We start from the raw sequence: 13936 nt of genomic DNA on the forward strand, positions 1-13936 counted from the left end.
TAGTGACTATTCTAAATTGATACCTTTCTAAATTAAGATATTCACAGAATATGGAGATAGTGAAGGAAAATGGCATTGATATCTTTCTAAATTAAGATATTCACAGAATATGGAGATAGTGAAGGAAAATGGCATTGACAAAGATGATCAGATTTAGCTAGTTATTTTCTCTTCAGTCACAGATGTGGTTGAAGCTGGCTGGCATTTATTGTCGTTGAGCAGGTGGTGGTGAACTGCCTTCTTGAACTGCTGTTGTCTATATGCTTAGGTAAACCATAACACCATCATGGATGACGTTTCAGGATTTTTACTCAGTGACACTTAAGGAACAGTGATTTTGCAATTCAGAACGATGAGTGACTTGAAGGGGAATTTGTACATGGTGGTATTTTAATGTATCTACTGCCTTTCTCCTTCTGGAGAGTCATGGTTGTGGGTTTGGAAGGTGCTGTCTAAGATGACTCAATGATTTCTGCAGTGCATCTTGTAGCTGGTTCACGTTGCTGCTGCTAAGTGTTGGCAGTGGAGGAAGTGGACGTTTCTGGATGTGGTGCTAGTCAAGTGGGTTGCTTTGTCCTGGATGGTGTCAAAATTCTTGAATGTTATTGGAGCTGCACCAATCCAGGCAAGCTGAATGGTGGAGCAGGATCATGGATTAAAAGGATTACCCCTGCTAGTACCGACAGCCTGTGTACCGAGGTCTGCTGCCTCATTCCCAATGCCAGTGACATTTATGAGGGTGGAGGACGGTGAGGGATGGGGTGGGGGCAGTGATGCTCTTATCTGTATCTATGAACAGACCTATGTCTGTACTTACAGAGCTCAAACGACCTTGTCTCCCTCAGTGCTGTAATTTTCATTCCTATTATATGTCTTCAAATTTCAAAGTATTTTCATGGGATAAATAAGGAGAAACCCTTTCGAACGATGGAAGGGTCATCATTCTATGGATACAGATTTAAAGGTAGGTGGCCAAAAGAAATTCATAGATTCTTAAAAAGGAAATGCATTGCTTTGATGGGGGGAGAGATTTTCCTAAAGGAGGCAGGGAGTCAGTTTCATCTTCAGGTCATGAATAACACCCTACCAACAGAAAGTTGAAGCTTCTTCTTATAATTTTTCCAGAACAACTCATCCATTAGGTTGGGCTAGACTTGCTAGCCGATTAGTCACCAGAGGCCTGGCAACTCAGCATCTCAATGGAAATGTAGGCTAATGTTTAACTCACTTTGGCAGCCATTGCATTTGCACACTAATGTTTTAGGATAGAAGTTATCAAAGTTAAAATTTCTCATGTTTCAGAGAGCAGCCAGAGGCCTGGGACATAGGACTAGGGAGACTGGTTCTTTAAAACTTAGTGAAATATAATTTCTATAATGGGGTCGGAATCCCTCAATCATGGTAAAACACTCCAGAGCCATTTAAAGCTGAGGCAGAATCCACACTTGTGAGTTGGTCTGCAGCAGTCAGCTGTCAAAGACCACTCACCCACCTAGGCATTCATAGAATCCCTACAATGTGGAAACAGGTTATTATGTCCAACAGGTTCACAACAACCTTCCTAAGACCATCCCACTCAGACCCATCCTCCTACCTTTCCCTGTAACTCTACATTTCCTATGGCTAATGATTCTAACATACACATCCCTGAACACTTTGGGTACTTTATCATGGCTAATCACCTAGCTGTGGGACGTAACCGGAACACACAGCAGAAACCCATGCTGACAGGGGGAGAACATTGGAGGAAATCAGAGCACCTGGCAGAAACCCATGCTGACAGGGGGAGAACATGTAAACTCCACACAGTTGCCTGAGGATGGAACTGAACCCAGGTCTCTGGCACTGTGAGGTAGCAGTGTTAATGACTGAGCCCTTAGACATTGGTCAAGTTATGAAGTGCAAGTACCTCAGCTACCTATCCCTTTAAATGACTCTGAGGGAAAGTTCCATATGCCACTTGAACATATTTATTTGACATCACAAGTTTTCCAACATCAAGAGTACAGAAGTTTGCCCGATGCTCTCTCCAACATTGGCATGAACAGGCTGTATCAGGAAGAGCCTCAAACACAGCACATACAAGTTAGTCTCTGCACTGAAGCTTCAAAGCACCAGCAATAACTGCACAATAGAGATGAATTTTACATCCCGAGATTAATTCTCAATGTAATCTATCTTTGAGGACCAAACAGGTTCAAAGCACCAGAACTCTGTACTTCAGAGACTCAGAGTTTATTTGATCAAGAGTCATCAGATAATGATGGGACTTTGATTATTGCGTTTGTGTTATTTCAACTGAATAGGTTAGGAAGGACCAAGGGTCACTTTTCCAGGTTATGAAAGACAAGAATGAGGTTGGATCTCAGAGGCTGTACTATGATTTGCATTGGTTGGCAGCTTGTGTGATGTACAGTGACTCTGTGAGATTTTCAGGTAAGAACAGTGCCTGTTTTTGACTGGGGCAAACAGAACATCATACAAGGGGTAAGTACTATGGTTATATAAATCAGAGATCTCCTGAGATGTTTTAAATCACCAAAAGGGGATTTTTCCAGATATTTATCTTTAAAATTCAGCTGGATAGTTTTCTGGTATTTTTGCCCTTCTCAAGTAGATATGGAGAGGTAAATTTATTCCCAACTCTAGGAACAGGCTGAGTGACCAAAGCGTCTTTTCATGGAATAAAAACTTTCTATGTAGGGGGCCATTCATTCCTTTCCCCATAGGCCTGCAGATTGTTTTACTTCAGCTAAGGATCCTATTTCTTTTTGAAAGTCATAAATGAATCTGCCTCGCACACTCTCAAGCAGCACACTGCAGATCCTAACTATTCATTGCATTTAAAAAAAAGATCACTGTCATTTCGTTCCTCACCCCTTCACCAACGGGGATAACTCCTCCTTATTGTTACTGTCCTGATCCCTCATGATTTTGAGCACCTTTACTAAATCTCCTCCCAGTCATCTCTTCTCGATGTGAACAACCCCAGCTTTTCCACTCTATCCACATTACTTAATTTCCTCATCCCTTGAAGCATTTTCTGCTTTCATATTATTCCTGAAATGCTGTGCCCTGAATTGACTATCATACTCCAGTTGAAGCTGAACTAGAGTTTTATGAACGTCTACTGCAATGTTCTTGCTTTTGTACTCTCCGCTTTTATCCATAAAACTCAGGATCCTCTATGTTTAATTAATCTGTTTCTCAAACTGTCCTGCCAAATTCAATGATTTGTGTATGTCTCGTACCCCTTCACACCCAGCATCTCTTTTAGAAAAGTATCTTTCCATTTAGTATTGCTTGTCTTTGTTCTTCCTACCTAAATGAATCACTTCACAACTTTCATTTGTAATGTGTCTCACCCATTCCACTGACTTGTCTACATTCTCTTGAAGTTGATCGCAATCCTTTCAGATTTATGATCCTTGTCTTGTTTCAACTGCTAATTTTGAAATTGCATCCTGTGCATACAGATGTAGCAAATTAACATAAATTAAGATAAACTGTGGTCCTAACAACCCAACTATAGGAACCCTGCTATACACATTACTCCAGACTGCTAAAAACCACTTCACCCTTTTGCTTAGCCAATTTCATATTCATATTGCCACTGTCCCTCTTAGTCCATGGGATTAAACTTTGATGACCAGTCTGTTACATTGGCACTTTCTGGAAGTCCACACACACACACCAGTATGTCCAGTAACCCTCTCTGCTATATCATTAAAAAAAATTCGAGAAAATTATTGTTATGTCTTACGAGGTAATGTGCTGAAAATCAAGTTCTACTATTCCTGGAATCATCCCAATAATTAAAGGCTTTAAAAAGTAGGGAAAGTTCCCCAATTTACCTGATTTTCAGACCCAGGCTGATAAAAAGCATGGATCAGATTTCTGTACTGAACAAGAATTACTATTTATTACAAATAATTAAATGGGAAATCAGCTATCGACATTGACATACAACTCTAATTCCCTTATAACTTCACCCTTGCATACAAACACACACATACAGGGAAATCAGGTTAGTGGGCAGAGGGGAAAGACCATTCAATAATATTTGTTCTCAGGTTCTGTTGTTGAGATTATTCTAATGACTCTTCTAGAATCCCTACAGTGTGGAAGCAGGCCAATTGGCCCAACAAGTCCACACTAACCCTCCAAAGAGCATTCCACCCTGACACACCCCAAAACCCTATCCCTGTAACCCTGCAATTTTCGTGACTAATCCACCTAGCCTGTTCATCCTTGGACATTATGGGCAATTTAGCATGACTAATCCACCTGACCTGCACATCTTTGGACTATGGAAGGAAAACAGAGCACCAGTCACACAGTTGTTGACAGGCAAAAATGTCTCAGTCACTGATAACTGATCATGAACTCCACAGACCAATGAACTTCATGTTGTCAACAAATGCTGCGTCCATCCATCTCCTCGTCTCCAAGTCATCTGTAACTCAACATTCAATTACTGCTTATCCAAACAGTTGTTTACACAATGTCTGAAATGGTTGTGAGATTACTTACATTCAAAACATACAGCTACTCTTTCAAACACTGATTTTAAATCAGCTCTTCCTCACTTCTGTCCACAGTCTCTTAAAAAGCACAAAATAGAAAGACACTGTCTTCACAATATTCAAACATGATTTGCCCTGAACAAATCCATCCTGGCTTTTCTCAATTAGCCTATATTTTTCCAAGTGACTGTTACTGTAATACTGGATTGTCAGGTCTCCTACTACCAAGTTAAACTCACTAGTTTCTACTTGACGGACTTATCTTTACACCACTTTGACCAAGGGTGTAACATTTACAATTTGAAAGTTATTTCTGGCCTCAGACCTAACATGCCAGTAACTAAGGAGAATTTGAAGTTTATGGCAAGTACCTTTATAACTTGCAGTGTTACCTCAGTCAATATCTTGATTGAGTCTTAGTGACCTTTCAATGTTAACATAACCTCTTGCTGTTTGGCACAGAAGTAGCCCTGCTTTGTGGCTTCATCAGGTCGACACCTCATTCCTCCCTTCATTTGTTCAGATGATGGACCTCCACCCAAAATCTAACAAGATTTTTTTCTCGTCCCATCTCCATGAAGGGTATGCAAGTCTGTCTTCAATATTTGAACACAAGTGTGACAGTCCCTGAGCTGTCTCAAAGCACAGTTTGCAGCAGGGGGAGCTCTTTGACAAGTCAACTACAAGACTGGCCCTTAAGGATTCAGGCTGACTTCCACACAAAACAGCTGCTCAAGTATTGAATTAGAACCCTTAATGAAACAAAGACAATTGCTGACATTGCTCATCATTATTACACTGTCAGCTAGCTACCTCCTGCAGAAAGAAGGACCGACAGTTCTTTAATGCCTTCATTGGTTCAGGACATCCTACAATATTTTACAACCACTGCAGTGCTTTGCAAAGTGTAGCCACAGTTTTAATGTCGAAAATACCACTGCTAGTTTTGCACAAGTTTGCACAAACAGTCGTGTAGTGAATAAACAGATCCTCACCAGTTTTAATGATCTTGGTTAATGGATAAATATTGACCAGGATACATAACAATATCAACCTTTTCTGCCTTAATATCATAAAGATCCTTGAACTCATTTGAGAGGGAAGAAAGGGCCATGGATAAATATCTCATTCCATCTCTGATAGCATTCTGTTTTCACATCCATCTCAGAAACTAAGACAATCACTGTGAAGTAAATAGAGGCCTTTCAAATGTGGATATAGACATACATTAAAAATTCTATATCCAGACAATAAGAGAAATCAGAAGGTGCTTGAAACTTTCAGAGCAAAAGGATTTTCAATAAATGATATCAAGGAAGAAAAATGTCTCAACTTCCATCACTTAGGAGCAGCACGACAGCTCAGTGGTTAGCACTGCTGCCTTACAGCATCAGGGACCCGCGTTCGATTCCAGCTTTGGCTGACTGTCTGTGTGAAGTTTATACATTTTCCCTATGCCTCTGTGAGTTTCTTTCAGATGCTCTGGTTTCCTTCCACAGTCCAAAGATGTGCAGGTTGGGTGGATTGACCATGCTAAATTGCCCATAGCGTCTAGGGATGTGCAAGCTAGGTGGATTGGCTATGGGAAATGCAGGGTTACAGGGTAGTGGGTCTGGATGGGATGCTGTTCAGAGGTTTAGTGTGGACTCAATGGGCTGAATGACCTGCTTCTATACTGTCGGGATTCTATGATTTAATCAGAGCTGAAAGTAAAGATATCTCTTCTACAGGAAAAAGTGGAGGGCAGCAGAAAGTGGAGCAATCTAGGTGCAGTTGGATGGATGTCAGTGATTACAAACAAGCTTACAATGGATGTGTGAGGATAGGTGAAGAAGGCATCTGGATAGAGTAGATAGGATGAAACTGTTCCCATTTGTGAAAAGGTCAAAAACTACTTTTTCAATAGGCAGGTTTGACAACTAACAGGTTCAAGGCAGGTTTAATGAAGGCACTCAAGAGGGCAATAGATGATTATTTGAATAGAAACAATGTGCAAGGCACTAAATCAGGATGATCATTCAGAGAGTTGGCATCGACACGAGAGCTGACATCAGTGCCTCAGCATCTGCACTCTGAGTGTCCACTGGGATTTTATAGGCACATCTCTGAACCCACAGGTTTTTGTCTCTCCCTCCACTAATCACAGCTGAGACATAGGAGGATGGATATTTTAAACTGCATGATATTTTAAACTCCAAAGTACAGATCAACCAAGAACAAACTGAATGGTGGAACAGGTTGTAGGGACTGAATGACTTCCTTCTATTTCTGCATTCCTATATCATTTTGTTCCAGATCAAGGAATCTATCCAAATGGAAGTCAGCTGGAGAGGTGTTATCTGTATTCCTGGCGAGGAAAGGGTACAGTGCTTGAAAGTAATTACACCTAACAAATAAAGTAGAGGTGTCAACAGTGATTATGATGATAACTGCTGACAGAGCAACTTCAAATTATGCCAAGCTCAGATAATATCTAGAGGTTATTTGGATAAACAAGAGGCTTATCCAGGCTTAAAGATGCTGCCTTTTTAAGTCATTTTGAAGTGAGTCACCAGTACAGTAATCAGGATTATGTTCTTTAGGCTTCACTGTTAAATTCAATGAAGGTCGATGTGATATGTTGGTCTCATGTACTGGAATCAAGTAATCTACAAAGTATTTATCTCGCCCTACATTCGCAAAGCCTGGCCATTCTGATCTACATAACCCCAAACTCACAAATAAGGCATACACAAAGCCACCATTTGTTTCTCATAGGCTCACAGGGTAAAATAATAATGACTTACATTTATATAGCAACAAGAAGTCCCAAAACACTTCAAGTCCAATGAATAATGTCTGAAGCATTGCCACTGTAAGAAATGCAGCACCCAATTTGTGCACAGCAAGCTCCCACTGATATCAATATGATAATAATCAGATAATCTGCTTTTAAGTATAAAAATGTAAAGTGTAAAGGATTAATATTAGCCAGGACACCATTGTTCTTCATTGGAATAATGGCCATATGGCTTTTAACACCTATCTCAAGGGGTAAATGCGGCCTTGGTTTAACATCTCAGTAGAAGGATAGGAGAATGGGAAACTGATAAAGGTCAGCGAAGAGGAGTATATAGGAATAGGTATCAGGAGAGACTGTAAATAAAAGGCAAATCCATGGAATTACGTAACATACAGGTTGTTCTGCTAAAACGTGGCAGTTCTGTTCCTCTGTAATCTCACACTATAGAAAATTGCACTATGGGAAACCGTGTGGAAATCGCACTGTAGAAGATCGTGCTATGGAAAACCCCATATACCCATTCAGCAGGAAGTTTGCATTATGCAAACAATAACCACAACTCACCGATCATGTTGTAGCCTATTGTGCTGATAAAATGCACGTTAGAGAAGAACTACCTGTGAGAAGCATGTTAAGGAAAATTTGAACCTTGATGCAATACAGGCAGAGATGGGTGTCAGCCAGAGGCCATGGCTAATAGCGTCAAGGTGAAGGACAATGCTGGACAGAAAATGACCTTTGATACATAGCCTGAGGACACACTGAAGGGATGCATGGCCATGCAATAGACAATCTACAAACTTGGCAAGCCGGAATCGGGTCAACTCAGTGCCTGAAACCTTCTGTCTTTTAATGTGTGACCTAGATTTTCTGTGCCAGACGTTTTGTCCATCCCAGAACTCATGCACAAATATTTCCATGAGCCTTGTTCACATTTCCCTGTGGCTTTTCCACCTTCTCCCTAGCAAATCCCATCTTGATCAGAAATAGGAAAACCAAATTCCACTTTGGAGATCTTGAATGAGAGTGGAATGGGGTGTGTTTCTATTTTTGTCATTCACAAAACCTTTCTCGTTGCTCCCGTCAAGATATTTTCCAAATTTTTTACAACATGTTTAGTTGAAATTATTTGAGTAGTGATTGGTAGTCTGTCAAGGGTGGAGGAGGCAAAGCTGTTGACAAACAAAATAGTTGTTTGTAACAACATTTTAGAAGCAGTAGACTAAGGGTTCTGATACATAAATTGTTAGAAATTTCAGAAGTTTAAAACGTAAGTGTTGATGATGGTAGAATAGAGAACAAAGACAAGGAGATAACTGTAAGCCTAGAAATAGGAACATTGGAACAAGAAGAGATCATTATGACCTTCAAGTCACAAAAGGTTAAGTCATAAGATAAGCGCTCACAGTGTTGGAGGTAGTATACTGGCGTGGGTAGAGAATTGGCTAATGAGCAGGAAACAGCGAGTGCGGATACGTGGCTTCTGTTCAGGTTGGTGACCTGTGACAAGTGGAGTTACACAGAGATCAGTACTGGAACCACAACTATTTACAAGATATATCAATAATTTAGAGGAAGGAAACAAATGTACTGGAACCAAATTTGCAGCAATACAGAAATAGGGGGAAAGGTAAGTTCTGAGAGGTATACACATAGTTTACAGAGGGATATTGATAGGTTAAGTCAGTGGGCAAAAATCTGGCAAATTGAGCATAAAGTAGAAAACATGAAGTTGTTGATTTTCAAGGGGAGGACAAAAGAACAGAATATTATTTAAATGGAAAAATACTGCAGAAAGCAGTAACACTAAGGGACTTGGGGGAACTTGTGCATGAAACAGGTGCAGCAGATAATCAGGAGGGCGAATGGAATGTTACTCCTTATTTCAAAGGTTTTGGATTATGAGAGTAGGGAGGTGTTACTGCATCTGTATGAGGTGCTGATGAGACCATACCTGAAGCACTGTTCGTAGTTTTGGTCTTCTTACTAAAGAAAATATATCATTTCATTGGAGACAGTTATGGACGGTTTGATAGGATGATGCCTAGTGTGGAGAGATTCCTTAAGAGCAAAGGTTAAGCAGGTCGGGATTTTATTCATTGGAATTTAGAAGGATAAGAGGTGATCTCATTGAAACATATAGCATTCTTAAGGGGCTTGAACCCTATCATGATCCAGGAAGATGTGAAAGGATGAGAATAGAAATGTAAGAGATGAGTTGAAAGCGGTTGAGGGTCTCATCTGGGGGGAGGGACAGGAGAGCCCTTGGCTTAGGAAAAAGGAATGATATATCTGAAGCACTGTGGGGAAATTTGCATCATTACAGATAAATTGGTTGGTTAGCTCAGTTGGTTTTGGTGTGGTGTAGATTAATGCCAGCATTAATGTTGTGTATTGGCTGAAGCAGTTCTTGGGTTTGCATCCTCACCTTGCCTTTTGGTAAACCATGATAAGTAACATTCAGGCAATGTGAATGGACAGGCATTATTCCTCGTGGTGAGTCCAGGACAAGAAATTGAAACTAGACAGTCAAGCAGCACTTCCTCTTATGAGTGGAATTCTCAATCTCCCTTTTCCAAGAGGCTGCTGAGGCTGGTGATTATTTGAAAATGACAAAACAAAGGTTGGTAGATTTTTGTTGTGTAAGAGCACTAATGTGAGGACAGCACACATAAGTTACAAAGAGACATAGATAGGCTAAGTGTCTATGTAACAAGGCAACAGATGGAGTACAATGTAGAAAAGTATGAGATTATGAACTTCAGTAATGAAGATGGAAAGGCAGAATATGTTTTAAAAGACACACAAATTAGAAATATTAATGTTCAGAAAGAGTTGGTGTTGGAGTACAACTGCAAGGAACACAAAGTTATCATGTTACACAAAATGCAATTAGGAAGGTAAGTGGCATCTTACTCATTGTACAGAGGGCATGCAGTTTAAAAATAAGGAAGCTTATCAGGCTTTTGATGAGAACTTTCTACATTACTGTGGGCAGTTTTATCTCCATATCTAAGGAACGATATACATTAACAGAAGCAGTTCACTAAATTAGGCCTGGGTGAGGAGAATTGTCATGTGATGAAAGGCTATGAGAATTGCATTTGAATTAAAAGGAGGTAATAACCTAGTAGCATTATCACTGGATGTTAATCCATCACTGGATGTAATGTTCTGGGTACCTGTTTAAATCCTGGCGCAGCACTTGGTGGAAATTCAATATGGAATTAAGAGTCTAATGATCATCATGTATCCATTGTGATTGTTGGAAAAACCTATCTGGTTTACTAATGTCCTTTATTGAAGGACACTGCTACATGTGACTCCAGACCCACAGCGAGGTGGCTAATGTCTAATTGCCACCTGGGCAAATTAGGGATGGGCATTAAATGCTGGCTAGCCAGTAATGCCCTCACCTGTGAGAAAATGAAATATATATTGTTTAGAGTTTTAAAAATGAGAGGTGATCTCATTGAAATATTTTTTTAAAATTAGGGCTTTTTAGGGTAGATACTGAGAGGTTGTTTCCCCAGACTGGGAGTATCCAGAACATGTGGGCACCATCTCAAGGTAAGAAAACAACAAATTAGGATTTAAACGAGAAGACATTTCTTCACTCAGTGTCGTAAATCTTTGGAATCAAAGTGTTTGAAAACCCAAAGAGCTGTAGATGCACAGTCATGGGTACATTTAAGGCCGGATTGGCAGATTTTTTTATTGAGAGGAAAGCATGTGGAAAAGTGGTACACCAGCATGATCACTGATGTCAGAGTCGGTTCAATTGGCCAAAGGACCAACTCCTGTTCCTATTTTTATGTGCTTACCACTTGATCAAAAGTTTTTGATCTCCAACATTTCCTTTTCTTTAGGAAGCTTTTGAATTCATCACCACCTCCCAAATCCACACATATCTTTCCTGAAATTGTATTCTAAGTTATTCCAATTAGGTTTCCACCCCTGCCACTCCATCAAAACAACACTTACCCAAGTCACAGATTGAAGCTTATAAGCTCTTCACAACCTGTCTCCTGACTCTAAAACAAATGATACACAATTCTCCTCCAACCCATTCTCACAGTCATCTGTCATGAGGCCACCCTCACCTGGTTACACTTTTATCCACCATGTCCAAGCCACAGCATCACTTGCAAAGATTTCTCTTCCTGCTTCGACATCATTACCTCTGAGGATCTAACCTTGGTCACTTCCTCTTTCGCATCTGAATGCTACCCCTTGGAAACATCTCCTGAATGAATTTTCACATGTATACTAATGACAACCAGCTCAACCTCAAAAGCATTTGTTTTGAATTCTGTGCTCTCTCCAGTTTATGTGACTGTTTATCTGACATCCTGCGCTCTGGACTAGCAGACATTTCCTCTAACTATATGTTGGGAAAACTGAACCCTTTTTTTCTGGTCCTTGCTCTGAAATTCATCCCATAGTCAAAGTTTGTGAGAAGATTTGTAGCTCGGGTGCTCGTTGTTGTGGTTCTGTTCGCCAAGCTGGGAATTTGTTTTGCAGACATTTTGTCCCCTGTCTAGGTGATATCCTCAGTGCTTGGGAGCCTCCTGTGAAGCGCTTCTGTGATCTTTCCTCCAGCATTTGTCGTGGCCTGTCCCTGCCGCTTCTGGTTGTCAGTTCCAGCTGTCTGTTGCAGTGGTCGGTATATTGCATCCAGGTCGATGTGCTTATTGATTGAATCTGTGGATGAGTGCCATGCCTCTAGGAATTCTCTGGCTGTTCTCTGTTTGGCTTGTCCTATAATAGTAGTGTTGTCCCAGTTGAATTCATGTTGCTTGTCATCTGCGTGTGTGGCTACTAGGGATAGCTGGTTGTGTCGTTTCGTGGCTAGTTGGTGTTCATGGATGCGGATCATTAGCTGTCTTCCTGTTTGTCCTATGTAGTGTTTTGTACAGTCCTTGCATGGGATTTTGTACTCTACATTGGTTTTGCTCATGCTGGGTGTCGGGTCATTCGTTCTGGTGAGTTGTTGTCTGAGAGTGGCTGTTGGTTTGTGTGCTGTTATGAGTCCTAGTGGTCACAGTAGTCTAGCTGTCAGTTAGGAAATGCTCTTGATGTATGGTAGTGTGGCTAGTCCTTTGGGTTGCGGCATGTCCTCATTCCGTTGTCTTTCCCTTAGGCATCTGTTGATGAAATTGTGGGGGTATCCGTTTTTGGCGAATACGTTGTATAGATGTTCTTCTTCCTCTTTTTGCAGTTCTGGTGTACTGCAGTGTGTTGTGGCTCTTTTGAATAGTGTCTTGATGCAACTTCTTTTGTGTGTGTTGGGGTGGTTGCTTTCGTAGTTCAGGACTTGGTCTGTGTGTGTGGCTTTCTTGTATACCTTTGTGGTGAATTCTCCGTTTGGTGTTCTCTGTACCATCACGTCTAGGAATGGGAGTTGGTTGTCCTTTTCTTCCTCTCTAGTGAATCGGATTCCTGTGAGTGTGGCGTTGATGATCCGGTGTGTGTTTTCTATTTCTGTGTTTTTAATGATTAAAAGGGTGTCGTCCACATATCTGACCCAGAGTTTGGGTTGAATTTGCGGTAAGACTGTTTGTCCTAATTTTTGCATTACCGCTTCTGCTATGAGTCCAGAGATGGGTGAGCCCATGGGTGTGCCGTTGATTTGTTCATATATTTGGTTGTTGAATGTGAAGTGTGTTGTGAGGCACAGCTCCAGTAGTTTGAGTATGCAGTCTTTGTTGATAGATTCAACGTCCTGTTGTCTGTTCTGTATGTCCAGCAGGTTGGCTATTGTTTCTCTGGCTAGGGTTTTGTCGATAGAGGTGAACAGCGCCGTTACATCGAATGAGACCATGGTTTCTTCCTTGTCTATGTGTATATTTCTGATGTCCAAGAATTCCTGTGTTGATTGTATAGAGTGTCTGGATCCGCTGATCAGGTGTTTCACATCTGGAACTGACAATCGGAAGTGGCAGATTCAAACCACGACAAACGCCGGAGGAAAGATCACAGAAGCGCTTCACAGGAGGCTCCCAAGCACTGAGAATGTCACCGAGACAGGGGACGAAACGTCTGCAACACAAATTCCCAGCTCGGCAAACAGAACCACATCATCCCATAGTCACTGAATCAATCTCTCTCCCTGCCAATTGTCTTTCTGAGATTAAACTGGACTGTTCACAACATTGGTGTTAAATTTGACTCCAATATAATCACGCCAGCACTAAGTCAATCTATTTCTAACTCCATAACATTATTCAACTTCAGTCTTGCATCCGTCTCAGCTATTGCTAAAAATTTTATCCATGCCTTCGTTGCCTGCAGGCATACCAATTCTAGTGTCCTGGACAGATCGCCTACATTTCATCTTCCATAAACTTAAGATGCCCATCAACTCTAATTTGCCAGTCATCGATGTGTTTGCTGAATTACATTGACTCCAATCTAACAGTCTCAATTTTAAAATCCTCAGTTTTGTTTTCAAAGTATAATCAATCCTTGTCCCCTCCCTATCTCTAGAACTTGCTCTGGCCTCACAAATCTTTGAGGTTTGTGCTCCTCGAATTCTAGGATCTTGCGCATCATTGATTACTTTTTACAGCTCCATCATCTACGCCCTCAGCTACCAAGTTACTAAGCTCTGGAATTCCTTGACTAA

This window comes from Chiloscyllium plagiosum, unplaced genomic scaffold, assembly GCF_037043375.1.
Source record: "Chiloscyllium plagiosum isolate Xiang-an unplaced genomic scaffold, Cpla_swu_hap1 HiC_scaffold_3, whole genome shotgun sequence".
Taxonomy (NCBI): domain Eukaryota; kingdom Metazoa; phylum Chordata; class Chondrichthyes; order Orectolobiformes; family Hemiscylliidae; genus Chiloscyllium; species Chiloscyllium plagiosum.